Here is a 16,914-nt window from a genome sequence, read left to right on the forward strand (position 1 = left end):
TGGCTAAAAGTGGTCACATAAGACAAGTGGTCTTTATACACAGGTAACGCATACATTATGCTTTGGGACTGCCTAAAAGTAATCACATAAGACAGGTGGTCTCTATACACAGGTTGCACATATATTATGCCTTGGGACTGCCTAAAAGTGGTCACATAAGACAGGTGATCTCTATACACATGTTACGCATACATTATGCCTTGGAAGTGCCTAAAAGTGGTAACATAAGACAGGTGGTCTCTATACACATGTTACGCATACAATATGCCTTGGGACTGCCTAAAAGTGGTCACATAAGACAGATGGTCTCTATACACAGTTTACGCATACATTATGCCTTGGGACTGTCTAAAAGTGGTCACATAAGACAGGTGGTCTCTATACACAGTTTACGCATACATTATGCCTTGGGACTGCCTAAAAGTGGTCACATAAGACAGGTGATCTCTATACACATGTTACGCATACATTATGCCTTGGGACTGTCTAAAAGTGGTCACATAAGACAGGTGGTCTTTATACACAGGTTGCGCATACATTATGCCTTCGGACTGCCTAAAAGTTGTCACATAAGACAGGTGGTCTTTATACACAGGTTACGCATACATTATGCCTTGGGACTGGCTAAAAGTGTTCACATAAGACAGGTGCTCTTTATACACAGGTTGCACATACATTATGCCTTGAGACTGCCTAAAAGTGTTCACATAAGACAGGTGGTCTCTATACACAGGTTACGCATACATTATGCCTTGGGACTGGCTAAAAGTGGTCACATAAGACAGGTGGTTTTTATACACAGGTTGCGCATACATAATGCCTTGGGACTGTCTAAAAGTGGTCACATAAGACAGGTGGTCTTTATACACAGGTTGCGCATACATTATGCCTTGGGACTGCCTAAAAGTGGTCACATAAGACAAGTGGTCTTTATACACAGGTTACGCATACATTATGCTTTGGGACTGCCTAAAAGTGATCACATAAGACAGGTGATCTCTATACACATGTTACGCATACATTATGCCTTGGGACTACCTAAAAGTGATCACATAAGACAGGTGGTCTCTATACACAGTTTACGCATACATTATGCCTTGGGACTACCTAAAAGTGATCACATAAGACAGGTGGTCTCTATACACAGTTTAATCATATATTATGCCTTGGGACTGCCTAAAAGTGGTCACAATAGACAGGGGGTCTCTATACACATTTTACGCATACATTATGCCTTGGGACTGGCTAAAAGTGGTCACATAAGACAAGTGGTCTTTATACACAGGTAACGCATACATTATGCTTTGGGACTGCCTAAAAGTAATCACATAAGACAGGTGGTCTCTATACACAGGTTGCACATATATTATGCCTTGGGACTGCCTAAAAGTGGTCACATAAGACAGGTGATCTCTATACACATGTTACGCATACATTATGCCTTGGAAGTGCCTAAAAGTGGTAACATAAGACAGGTGGTCTCTATACACATGTTACGCATACAATATGCCTTGGGACTGCCTAAAAGTGGTCACATAAGACAGATGGTCTCTATACACAGTTTACGCATACATTATGCCTTGGGACTGTCTAAAAGTGGTCACATAAGACAGGTGGTCTCTATACACAGTTTACGCATACATTATGCCTTGGGACTGCCTAAAAGTGGTCACATAAGACAGGTGATCTCTATACACATGTTACGCATACATTATGCCTTGGGACTGTCTAAAAGTGGTCACATAAGACAGGTGGTCTTTATACACAGGTTGCGCATACATTATGCCTTCGGACTGCCTAAAAGTTGTCACATAAGACAGGTGGTCTTTATACACAGGTTACGCATACATTATGCCTTGGGACTGGCTAAAAGTGTTCACATAAGACAGGTGCTCTTTATACACAGGTTGCACATACATTATGCCTTGAGACTGCCTAAAAGTGTTCACATAAGACAGGTGGTCTCTATACACAGGTTACGCATACATTATGCCTTGGGACTGGCTAAAAGTGGTCACATAAGACAGGTGGTTTTTATACACAGGTTGCGCATACATAATGCCTTGGGACTGTCTAAAAGTGGTCACATAAGACAGGTGGTCTTTATACACAGGTTGCGCATACATTATGCCTTGGGACTGCCTAAAAGTGGTCACATAAGACAAGTGGTCTTTATACACAGGTTACGCATACATTATGCTTTGGGACTGCCTAAAAGTGATCACATAAGACAGGTGATCTCTATACACATGTTACGCATACATTATGCCTTGGGACTACCTAAAAGTGATCACATAAGACAGGTGGTCTCTATACACAGTTTACGCATACATTATGCCTTGGGACTGCCTAAAAGTGGTCACAATAGACAGGGGGTCTCTATACACATTTTACGCATACATTATGCCTTGGGACTGGCTAAAAGTGGTCACATAAGACAAGTGGTCTTTATACACAGGTTACGCATACATTATGCTTTGGGACTGCCTAAAAGTAATCACATAAGACAGGTGGTCTCTATACACAGGTTGCACATATATTATGCCTTGGGACTGCCTAAAAGTGGTCACATAAGACAGGTGATCTCTATACACATGTTACGCATACATTATGCCTTGGAAGTGCCAAAAAGTGGTAACATAAGACAGGTGGTCTCTATACACATGTTACGCATACAATATGCCTTTTGACTGCCTAAAAGTGGTCACATAAGACAGATGGTCTCTATACACAGTTTACGCATACATTATGCCTTGGGACTGTCTAAAAGTGGTCACATAAGACAGGTGGTCTCTATACACAGTTTACGCATACATTATGCCTTGGAACTGCCTAAAAGTGGTCACATAAGACAGGTGATCTCTATACACATGTTACGCATACATTATGCCTTGGGACTGTCTAAAAGTGGTCACATAAGACAGGTGGTCTTTATACACTGGTTGCGCATACATTATGCCTTCGGACTGCCTAAAAGTTGTCACATAAGACAGGTGGTCTTTATACACAGGTTACGCATACATTATGCCTTGGGACTGGCTAAAAGTGTTCACATAAGACAGGTGCTCTTTATACACAGGTTGCACATACATTATGCCTTGAGACTGCCTAAAAGTGGTCACATAAGACAGGTGGTCTCTATACACAGGTTACGCATACTTTATGCCTTGGGACTGGCTAAAAGTGGTCACATAAGACAGGTGGTTTTTATACACAGGTTGCGCATACATAATGCCTTGGGACTGTCTAAAAGTGGTCACATAAGACAGGTGGTCTTTATACACAGGTTGCGCATACATTATGCCTTGGGACTGCCTAAACGTGGTCACATAAGACAAGTGGTTTTTATACACAGGTTACACATACATTATGCCTTGGGACTGCCTAAAAGTTGTCACATAAGACAGGTGGTCTTTATACACAGGTTACGCATACATTATGCCTTGGGACTGGCTAAAAGTGGTCACATAAGACAGGTGCTCTTTATACACAGGTTGCACATACATTATGCCTTGAGACTGCCTAAAAGTGGTCACATAAGACAGGTGGTCTCTATACACAGGTTACGCATACATTATGCCTTGGGACTGGCTAAAAGTGGTCACATAAGACAGGTGGTTTTTATACACAGGTTGCGCATACATAATGCATTGGGACTGTCTAAAAGTGGTCACATAAGACAGGTGGTCTTTATACACAGGTTGCGCATACATTATGCCTTGGGACTGCCTAAAAGTGGTCACATAAGACAAGTGGTCTTTATACACAGGTTACGCATACATTATGCTTTGGGACTGCCTAAAAGTGATCACATAAGACAGGTGATCTCTATACACATGTTACGCATACATTATGCCTTGGGACTACCTAAAAGTGATCACATAAGACAGGTGGTCTCTATACACAGTTTACGCATACATTATGCCTTGGGAGTACCTAAAAGTGATCACATAAGACAGGTGGTCTCTATACACAGTTTAATCATATATTATGCCTTGGGACTGCCTAAAAGTGGTCACAATAGACAGGGGGTCTCTATACACATTTTACGCATACATTATGCCTTGGGACTGGCTAAAAGTGGTCACATAAGACAAGTGGTCTTTATACACAGGTTACGCATACATTATGCTTTGGGACTGCCTAAAAGTAATCACATAAGACAGGTGGTCTCTATACACAGGTTGCACATATATTATGCCTTGTGACTGCCTAAAAGTGGTCACATAAGACAGGTGATCTCTATACACATGTTACGCATACATTATGCCTTGGAAGTGCCTAAAAGTGGTAACATAAGACAGGTGGTCTCTATACACATGTTGCGCATACAATATGCCTTGGGACTGCCTAAAAGTGGTCACATAAGAGAGATGGTCTCTATACACAGTTTACGCATACATTATGCCTTGGGACTGTCTAAAAGTGGTCACATAAGACAGGTGGTCTCTATACACAGTTTACGCATACATTATGCATTGGGACTGCCTAAAAGTGGTCACATAAGACAGGTGATCTCTATACACATGTTACGCATACATTATGCTTTGGGACTGTCTAAAAGTGGTCATATAAGACAGGTGGTCTTTATACACAGGTTGCGCATACATTATGCCTTCGGACTGCCTAAAAGTTGTCACATAAGACAGGTGGTCTTTATACACAGGTTACGCATACATTATGCCTTGGGACTGGCTAAAAGTGTTCATATAAGACAGGTGCTCTTTATACACAGGTTGCACATACATTATGCCTTGAGACTGCCTAAAAGTGGTCACATAAGACAGGTGGTCTCTATACACAGGTTACGCATACTTTATGCCTTGGGACTGGCTAAAAGTGGTCACATAAGACAGGTGGTTTTTATACACAGGTTGCGCATACATAATGCCTTGGGACTGTCTAAAAGTGGTCACATAAGACAGGTGGTCTTTATACACAGGTTGCGCATACATTATGCCTTGGGACTGCCTAAACGTGGTCACATAAGACAAGTGGTTTTTATACACAGGTTACGCATACATTATGCTTTGGAACTGCCTAAAAGTGATCACATAAGACAGGTGGTCTCCATACACAGGTTGCACATACATTATGAATTGGGACTGCCTAAAAGTGGTCACATAAGACAGGTGCTCTTTATGCACAGGTTGCACATACATTATGCCTTGGGACTGCCTAAAAGTGGTGACATAGGACAGGTGGTCTTTATACACAGGTTACGCATACATTATGCCTAGGGACTGCCTAAAAGTGATCACATAAGACAAGTGGTCTTTATACACAGGTTGCACATACATTATGCCTTGGGTCTGCCTAAAAGTGGTCACGTAAGACAGGTGCTCTTTATACACAGGTTGCACATACATTATGCCTTGGGACTGTCTAAAAGTGGTCACATAAGACAGGTGGTCTCTATACACAGTTTAAGCATACATTATGCCTTGGGACTGTCTAAAAGTGGTCACATAAGACAGGTGGTCTCTATACACAGTTTAAGCATACATTATGCCTTGGGACTGCCTAAAAGTGGTCACATAAAACAGGAGGTCTTTATACACAGTTTAAGCATACATTATGCCTTGGGACTGTCTAAAAGTGGTCACATAAGACAGGTGATCTCTATACACAGTTTAAGCATACATTGTACCTTGGGACTGCCTAAAAGTGGTCACATAAGACAGGTGGTCTCTATACACAGTTTAAGCATACATTATGCCTTGGGACTGCCTAAAAGTGGTCACATAAGACAGGTGATCTCTATACACATGTTACGCATACATTATGCCTTGGGACTACCTAAAAGTGGTCACATAAGACAGGTGGTCTCTGTACACAGTTTACGCATACATTATGCCTTGGGACTGTCTAAAAGTGGTCACATAAGACAGGTGATCTCTATACACATGTTACGCATACATTATGCCTTGGGACTGTCTAAAAGTGGTCACATAAAACAGGTGGTCTTTATACACAGTTTAAGCATACATTATGCCTTGGGACTGTCTAAAAGTGGTCACATAAGACAGGTGATCTCTATACACAGTTTAAGCATACATTGTACCTTGGGACTGCCTAAAAGTGGTCACATAAGTCAGGTGGTCTCTATACACAGTTTAAGCATACATTATGCCTTGGGACTGCCTAAAAGTGGTCACATAAGACAGGTGATCTCTATACACATGTTACGCATACATTATGCCTTGGGACTACCTAAAAGTGGTCACATAAGACAGGTGGTCTCTGTACACAGTTTACGCATACATTATGCCTTGGGACTGTCTAAAAGTGGTCACATAAGACAGGTGATCTCTATACACAGTTTAAGCATACATTATGTCTTGGGACTGCCTAAAGTGGTCACATAAGACAGGTGGTCTCTATACACATGTTACGTATACATTATGCCTTGGGACTGCCTAAAAGTGGTGACATAAGACAGGTGGTCTCTATACACTGTTTACGCATACATTATGCCTTGGGACTGGCTAAAAGTGGTCACATAAGACAGGTGGTCTCTATACACAGGTTACGCATACATTATGCCTTAGGACTGCCTAAAAGTGGTCACATAAGACAGGTGGTCTCTATACACATTTTACGCATACATTATGCCTTGTGACTGCCTAAAAGTGGTCACATAAGACAGGTGGTCTCTATACACAGTTTACTCATACATTATGCCTTGGGACTGCCTAAAAGTGGTCACATAAAACAAGTGGTCTTTATACACAGGTTGCGCATACATTATGCTTTGGGACTGTCTAAAAGTGGTCACATAAGACAGGTGATCTCTATACACAGTTTAAGCATACATTGTACCTTGGGACTGCCTAAAAGTGGTCACATAAGACAGGTGGTCTCTATACACAGTTTACTCATACATTATGCCTTGGGACTGCCTAAAAGTGGTCACATAAAACAAGTGGTCTTTATACACAGTTTAAGCATACATTATGCCTTGGGACTGTCTAAAAGTGGTCACATAAGACAGGTGATCTCTATACACAGTTTAAGCATACATTGTACCTTGGGACTGCCTAAAAGTGGTCACATAAGTCAGGTGGTCTCTATACACAGTTTAAGCATACATTATGCCTTGGGACTGCCTAAAAGTGGTCACATAAGACAGGTGATCTCTATACACATGTTACGCATACATTATGCCTTGGGACTACCTAAAAGTGGTCACATAAGACAGGTGGTCTCTGTACACAGTTTACGCATACATTATGCCTTGGGACTGTCTAAAAGTGGTCACATAAGACAGGTGATCTCTATACACAGTTTAAGCATACATTATGTCTTGGGACTGCCTAAAGTGGTCACATAAGACAGGTGGTCTCTATACACATGTTACGTATACATTATGCCTTGGGACTGCCTAAAAGTGGTGACATAAGACAGGTGGTCTCTATACACTGTTTACGCATACATTATGCCTTGGGACTGGCTAAAAGTGGTCACATAAGACAGGTGGTCTCTATACACAGGTTACGCATACATTATGCCTTAGGACTGCCTAAAAGTGGTCACATAAGACAGGTGGTCTCTATACACATTTTACGCATACATTATGCCTTGTGACTGCCTAAAAGTGGTCACATAAGACAGGTGGTCTCTATACACAGTTTACTCATACATTATGCCTTGGGACTGCCTAAAAGTGGTCACATAAAACAAGTGGTCTTTATACACAGGTTGCGCATACATTATGCTTTGGGACTGTCTAAAAGTGGTCACATAAGACAGGTAGTCTGTATACGCAGTTTACGCATACATTATGCCTTGGGACTGCCTAAAAGTGGTCACATAAGACAGGTGGTCTCTATACACAGTTTACTCATACATTATGCCTTGGGACTGCCTAAAAGTGGTCACATAAGACAGGTGGTCTCTATACACAGTTTACTCATACATTATGCCTTGGGACTGCCTAAAAGTGGTCACATAAAACAAGCGGTCTTTATACACAGGTTGCGCATACATTATGCTTTGGGACTGTCTAAAAGTGGTCACATAAGACAGATGGTCTCTATACACAGTTTACGCATACATTATGCCTTGGGACTGTCTAAAAGTGGTCACATAAGACAGGTGGTCTCTATACACAGGTTGCGCATACATTATGCCTTCGGACTGCCTAAAAGTTGTCACATAAGACAGGTGGTCTTTATACACAGGTTACGCATACATTATGCCTTGGGACTGGCTAAAAGTGTTCACATAAGACAGGTGCTCTTTATACACAGGTTGCACATACATTATGCCTTGAGACTGCCTAAAAGTGGTCACATAAGACAGGTGGTCTCTATACACAGGTTACGCATACTTTATGCCTTGGGACTGGCTAAAAGTGGTCACATAAGACAGGTGGTTTTTATACACAGGTTGCGCATACATAATGCCTTGGGACTGTCTAAAAGTGGTCACATAAGACAGGTGGTCTTTATACACAGATTGCGCATACATTATGCCTTGGGACTGCCTAAACGTGGTCACATAAGACAAGTGGTTTTTATACACAGGTTACGCATACATTATGCCTTGGGACTGCCTAAAAGTTGTCACATAAGACAGGTGGTCTTTATACACTGGTTACGCATACATTATGCCTTGGGACTGGATAAAAGTGGTCACATAAGACAGGTGCTCTTTATACACAGGTTGCACATACATTATGCCTTGAGACTGCCTAAAAGTGGTCACATAAGACAGGTGGTCTCTATACACAGGTTACGCATACATTATGCCTTGAGACTGTCTAAAAGTGGTCACATAAGACAGGTGGTCTCTATACACAGTTTACGCATACATTATTCCTTGGGACTGCCTAAAAGTGGTCACATAAGACAGGTGATCTCTATACACATGTTACGCATACATTATGCCTTGGGACTGTCTAAAAGTGGTCACATAAGACAGGTGGTTTTTATACACAGGTTGCGCATACATAATGCCTTGGGACTGTCTAAAAGTGGTCACATAAGACAGGTGGTCTTTATACACAGATTGCGCATACATTATGCCTTGGGACTGCCTAAACGTGGTCACATAAGACAAGTGGTTTTTATACACAGGTTACGCATACATTATGCCTTGGGACTGCCTAAAAGTTGTCACATAAGACAGGTGGTCTTTATACACAGGTTACGCATACATTATGCCTTGGGACTGGCTAAAAGTGGTCACATAAGACAGATGGTCTCTATACACAGTTTACGCATACATTATGCCTTGGGACTGTCTAAAAGTGGTCACATAAGACAGGTGGTCTCTATACACAGTTTACGCATACATTATTCCTTGGGACTGCCTAAAAGTGGTCACATAAGACAGGTGATCTCTATACACATGTTACGCATACATTATGCCTTGGGACTGTCTAAAAGTGGTCACATAAGACAGGTGGTCTTTATACACAGGTTGCGCATACATTATGCCTTCGGACTGCCTAAAAGTTGTCACATAAGACAGGTGGTCTTTATACACAGGTTACGCATACATTATGCCTTGGGACTGGCTAAAAGTGTTCACATAAGACAGGTGCTCTTTATACACAGGTTGCACATACATTATGCCTTGAGACTGCCTAAAAGTGGTCACATAAGACAGGTGGTCTCTATACACAGGTTACGCATACTTTATGCCTTGGGACTGGCTAAAAGTGGTCACATAAGACAGGTGGTTTTTATACACAGGTTGCGCATACATAATGCCTTGGGACTGTCTAAAAGTGGTCACATAAGACAGGTGGTCTTTATACACAGATTGCGCATACATTATGCCTTGGGACTGCCTAAACGTGGTCACATAAGACAAGTGGTTTTTATACACAGGTTACGCATACATTATGCCTTGGGACTGCCTAAAAGTTGTCACATAAGACAGGTGGTCTTTATACACAGGTTACGCATACATTATGCCTTGGGACTGGCTAAAAGTGGTCACATAAGACAGGTGCTCTTTATACACAGGTTGCACATACATTATGCCTTGAGACTGCCTAAAAGTGGTCACATAAGACAGGTGGTCTCTATACACAGGTTACGCATACATTATGCCTTGGGACTGGCTAAAAGTGGTCACATAAGACAGGTGGTTTTTATACACAGGTTGCGCATACATAATGCCTTGGGACTGTCTAAAAGTGGTCACATAAGACAGGTGGTCTTTATACACAGGTTGCGCATACATTATGCCTTGGGACTGCCTAAAAGTGGTCACATAAGACAAGTGGTCTTTATACACAGGTTACGCATACATTATGCTTTGGGACTGCCTAAAAGTGATCACATAAGACAGGTGATCTCTATACACATGTTACGCATACATTATGCCTTGGGACTACCTAAAAGTGATCACATAAGACAGTTGGTCTCTATACACAGTTTACGCATACATTATGCCTTGGGACTACCTAAAAGTGATCACATAAGACAGGTGGTCTCTATACACAGTTTAATCATATATTATGCCTTGGGACTGCCTAAAAGTGGTCACAATAGACAGGGGGTCTCTATACACATTTTACGCATACATTATGCCTTGGGACTGGCTAAAAGTGGTCACATATAACAAGTGGTCTTTATACACAGGTTACGCATACATTATGCTTTGGGACTGCCTAAAAGTAATCACATAAGACAGGTGGTCTCTATACACAGGTTGCACATATATTATGCCTTGTGACTGCCTAAAAGTGGTCACATAAGACAGGTGATCTCTATACACATGTTACGCATACATTATGCCTTGGAAGTGCCTAAAAGTGGTAACATAAGACAGGTGGTCTCTATACACATGTTGCGCATACAATATGCCTTGGGACTGCCTAAAAGTGGTCACATAAGAGAGGTGGTCTCTATACACAGTTTACGCATACATTATGCATTGGGACTGCCTAAAAGTGGTCACATAAGACAGGTGATCTCTATACACATGTTACGCATACATTATGCCTTGGGACTGTCTAAAAGTGGTCATATAAGACAGGTGGTCTTTATACACAGGTTGCGCATACATTATGCCTTCGGACTGCCTAAAAGTTGTCACATAAGACAGGTGGTCTTTATACACAGGTTACGCATACATTATGCCTTGGGACTGGCTAAAAGTGTTCATATAAGACAGGTGCTCTTTATACACAGGTTGCACATACATTATGCCTTGAGACTGCCTAAAAGTGGTCACATAAGACAGGTGGTCTCTATACACAGGTTACGCATACTTTATGCCTTGGGACTGGCTAAAAGTGGTCACATAAGACAGGTGGTTTTTATACACAGGTTGCGCATACATAATGCCTTGGGACTGTCTAAAAGTGGTCACATAAGACAGGTGGTCTTTATACACAGGTTGCGCATACATTATGCCTTGGGACTGCCTAAACGTGGTCACATAAGACAAGTGGTTTTTATACACAGGTTACGCATACATTATGCTTTGGAACTGCCTAAAAGTGATCACATAAGACAGGTGGTCTCTATACACAGGTTGCACATACATTATGAATTGGGACTGCCTAAAAGTGGTCACATAAGACAGGTGCTCTTTATGCACAGGTTGCACATACATTATGCCTTGGGACTGCCTAAAAGTGGTGACATAAGACAGGTGGTCTTTATACACAGGTTACGCATACATTATGCCTAGGGACTGCCTAAAAGTGATCACATAAGACAAGTGGTCTTTATACACAGGTTGCACATACATTATGCCTTGGGTCTGCCTAAAAGTGGTCACGTAAGACAGGTGCTCTTTATACACAGGTTGCACATACATTATGCCTTGGGACTGTCTAAAAGTGGTCACATAATACAGGTGGTCTCTATACACAGTTTAAGCATACATTATGCCTTGGGACTGTCTAAAAGTGGTCACATAAGACAGGTGGTCTCTATACACAGTTTAAGCATACATTATGCCTTGGGACTGCCTAAAAGTGGTCACATAAAACAGGAGGTCTTTATACACAGTTTAAGCATACATTATGCCTTGGGACTGTCTAAAAGTGGTCACATAAGACAGGTGATCTCTATACACAGTTTAATCATACATTGTACCTTGGGACTGCCTAAAAGTGGTCACATAAGACAGGTGGTCTCTATACACAGTTTAAGCATACATTATGCCTTGGGACTGCCTAAAAGTGGTCACATAAGACAGGTGATCTCTATACACATGTTACGCATACATTATGCCTTGGGACTACCTAAAAGTGGTCACATAAGACAGGTGGTCTCTGTACACAGTTTACGCATACATTATGCCTTGGGACTGTCTAAAAGTGGTCACATAAGACAGGTGATCTCTATACACATGTTACGCATACATTATGCCTTGGGACTGTCTAAAAGTGGTCACATAAAACAGGTGGTCTTTATACACAGTTTAAGCATACATTATGCCTTGGGACTGTCTAAAAGTGGTCACATAAGACAGGTGGTCTCTATACACAGTTAAAGCGTACATTATGCCTTGGGACTACCTAAAAGTGGTCACATAAGACAGGTGGTCTCTGTACACAGTTTACGCATACATTATGCCTTGGGACTGCCTAAAAGTGGTCACATAAGACAGGTGATCTCTATACACATGTTACGCATACATTATGCCTTGGGACTGTCTAAAAGTGGTCACATAAGACAGGTGGTCTCTATACACAGGTTACGCATACATTATGCCTTGGGACTGCCTAAAAGTGGTCACATAAGACAAGTGGTCTCTATACACAGTTTACGCATACATTATGCCTTGGGACTGGCTAAAAGTGGTCACATAAGACAGGTGCTCTTTATACACAGGTTGCGCATACATTATGCCTTGGGACTGCCTAAAAGTGATCACATAAGACAGGTGGTCTTTATACACAGGTTGCGCATACATTATGCCTTGGGACTGCCTAAAAGTGATCACGTAAAACGGTGGTCTTTATACACAGGTTACGCATACATTATGCCTTGGGACTGCCTAAAAGTGATCACATAAGACAGGTGGTCTCTATACACAGTTTAAGCATACATTATGCCTTGGGACTGCCTAAAAGTGGTCACATAAGACAAGTTGTCTTTATACACAGGTTACGCATACATTATGCTTTGGGACTGCCTAAAAGTAATCACATAAGACTGGTGGTCTCTCTATACACAGGTTGCACATATATTATGCCTTGGGACTGCCTAAAAGTGGTCACATAAGACAGGTGATCTCTATACACATGTTACGCATTCAATATGCCTTGGGACTGCCTAAAAGTGGTCACATAAGACAGGTGGTCTCTATACACAGTTTACGCATACATTATGCCTTGGGACTGTCTAAAAGTGGTCACATAAGACAGGTGGTCTCTATACACAGTTTACGCATACATTATGCCTTGGGACTGCCTAAAAGTGGTCACATAAGAGAGGTGATCTCTATACACATGTTACGCATACATTATGCCTTGGGACTGTCTAAAAGTGGTCACATAAGACAGGTGGTCTTTATACACAGGTTGCGCATACATTATGCCTTGGGACTGCCTAAAAGTTGTCACATAAGACAGGTGGTCTTTATACACAGGTTACGCATACATTATGCCTTGGGACTGGCTAAAAGTGGTCACATAAGACAGGTGCTCTTTATACACAGGTTGCACATACATTATGCCTTGAGACTGCCTAAAAGTGGTCACATAAGACAGGTGGTCTCTATACACAGGTTGCGCATACATTATGCCTTGGGACTGCCTAAAAGTGATCACGTAAAACGGTGGTCTTTATACACAGGTTACGCATACATTATGCCTTGGGACTGCCTAAAAGTGATCACATAAGACAGGTGGTCTCTATACACAGTTTAAGCATACATTATGCCTTGGGACTGGCTAAAAGTGGTCACATAAGACAAGTTGTCTTTATACACAGGTTACGCATACATTATGCTTTGGGACTGCCTAAAAGTAATCACATAAGACTGGTGGTCTCTATACACAGGTTGCACATATATTATGCCTTGGGACTGCCTAAAAGTGGTCACATAAGACAGGTGATCTCTATACACATGTTACGCATTCAATATGCCTTGGGACTGCCTAAAAGTGGTCACATAAGACAGGTGGTCTCTATACACAGTTTACGCATACATTATGCCTTGGGACTGTCTAAAAGTGGTCACATAAGACAGGTGGTCTCTATACACAGTTTACGCATACATTATGCCTTGGGACTGCCTAAAAGTGGTCACATAAGAGAGGTGATCTCTATACACATGTTACGCATACATTATGCCTTGGGACTGTCTAAAAGTGGTCACATAAGACAGGTGGTCTTTATACACAGGTTGCGCATACATTATGCCTTGGGACTGCCTAAAAGTTGTCACATAAGACAGGTGGTCTTTATACACAGGTTACGCATACATTATGCCTTGGGACTGGCTAAAAGTGGTCACATAAGACAGGTGCTCTTTATACACAGGTTGCACATACATTATGCCTTGAGACTGCCTAAAAGTGGTCACATAAGACAGGTGGTCTCTATACACAGGTTACGCATACATTATGCCTTGGGACTGGCTAAAAGTGGTCACATAAGGCAGGTGGTCTCTATACACAGGTTACGCATACATTATGCCTTGGGACTGGCTAAAAGTGGTCACATAAGACAGGTGGTTTTTATACACAGGTTGCGCATACATAATGCCTTGGGACTGTCTAAAAGTGGTCACATAAGACAGGTGGTCTTTATACACAGGTTGCGCATACATTATGCCTTGGGACTGCCTAAAAGTGGTCACATAAGACAAGTGGTCTTTATACACAGGTTACGCATACATTATGCTTTGGGACTGCCTAAAAGTGATCACATAAGACAGGTGGTCTCTATACACAGGTTGCACATACATTATGAATTGGGACTGCCTAAAAGTGGTCACATAAGACAGGTGCTCTTTATACACAGGTTGCACATACATTATGCCTTGGGACTGCCTAAAAGTGGTCACATAAGACAGGTGGTCTTTATACACAGGTTACGCATACATTATGCCTAGGGACTGCCTAAAAGTGATCACATAAGACAAGTGGTCTTTATACACAGGTTGCACATACATTATGCCCTGGGACTGCCTAAAAGTGGTCACATAAGACAGGTGCTCTTTATACACAGGTTGCACATACATTATGCCTTGGGACTGCCTAAAACTGGTCACATAAGACAGGTGCTCTTTTTACACAGGTTACGCATACATTATGCCTTGAGACTGCCTAAAAGTGGTCACATAAGACAGGTGCTCTTTATACACAGGTTGCACATACATTATGCCTTGGGACTGTCTAAAAGTGGTCACATAAGACAGGTGATCTCTATACACAGTTTAAGCATACATTGTACCTTGGGACTGCCTAAAAGTGGTCACATAAGACAGGTGGTCTCTATACACAGTTTAAGCATACATTATGCCTTGGGACTGCCTAAAAGTGGTCACATAAGACAGGTGATCTCTATACACATGTTACGCATACATTATGCCTTGGGACTGCCTAAAAGTTGTCACATAAGACAGGTGGTCTTTATACACAGGTTACGCATACATTATGCCTTGGGACTGGCTAAAAGTGGTCACATAAGACAGGTGCTCTTTATACACAGGTTGCACATACATTATGCCTTGAGACTGCCTAAAAGTAGTCACATAAGACAGGTGGTCTCTATACACAGGTTACGCATACATTATGCCTTGGGACTGGCTAAAAGTGGTCACATAAGACAAGTGGTCTTTATACACAGGTTACGCATACATTATGCTTTGGGACTGCATAAAAGTAATCACATAAGACAGGTGGTCTCTATACACAGGTTGCACATATATTATGCCTTGGGACTGCCTAAAAGTGGTCACATAAGACAGGTGATCTCTATACACATGTTACGCATACATTATGCCTTGGAAGTGCCTAAAAGTGGTCACATAAGACAGGTGGTCTCTATACACAGTTTAATCATATATTATGCCTTGGGACTGCCTAAAAGTGGTCACAATAGACAGGGGGTCTCTATACACATTTTACGCATACATTATGCCTTGGGACTGGCTAAAAGTGGTCACATAAGACAAGTGGTCTTTATACACAGGTTACGCATACATTATGCTTTGGGACTGCATAAAAGTAATCACATAAGACAGGTGGTCTCTATACACAGGTTGCACATATATTATGCCTTGGGACTGCCTAAAAGTGGTCACATAAGACAGGTGATCTCTATACACATGTTACGCATACATTATGCCTTGGAAGTGCCTAAAAGTGGTCACATAAGACAGGTGGTCTCTATACACATGTTACGCATACAATATGCCTTGGGACTGCCTAAAAGTGGTCACATAAGACAGATGGTCTCTATACACAGTTTACGCATACATTATGCCTTGGGACTGTCTAAAAGTGGTCACATAAGACAGGTGGTCTCTATACACAGTTTACGCATACATTATGCCTTGGGACTGGCTAAAAGTGTTCACATAAGACAGGTGATCTCTATACACATGTTACGCATACATTATGCCTTGGGACTGTCTAAAAGTGGTCACATAAGACAGGTGGTCTTTATACACAGGTTGCGCATACAATATGCCTTCGGACTGCCTAAAAGTTGTCACATAAGACAGGTGGTCTTTATACACAGGTTACGCATACATTATGCCTTGGGACTGGCTAAAAGTGTTCACATAAGACAGGTGCTCTTTATACACAGGTTGCACATACATTATGCTTTGAGACTGCCTAAAAGTGGTCACATAAGACAGGTGGTCTCTATACACAGGTTACGCATACTTTATGCCTTGGGACTGGCTAAAAGTGGTCACATAAGACAGGTGGTCTCTATACACAGGTTACGCATACTTTATGCCTTGGGACTGTCTAAAAGT

The sequence above is a fragment of the Saccoglossus kowalevskii genome, chromosome 14 (genome assembly GCF_978046115.1).
Source record: "Saccoglossus kowalevskii chromosome 14, keSacKowa6.1, whole genome shotgun sequence".
Classification (NCBI taxonomy): domain Eukaryota; kingdom Metazoa; phylum Hemichordata; class Enteropneusta; family Harrimaniidae; genus Saccoglossus; species Saccoglossus kowalevskii.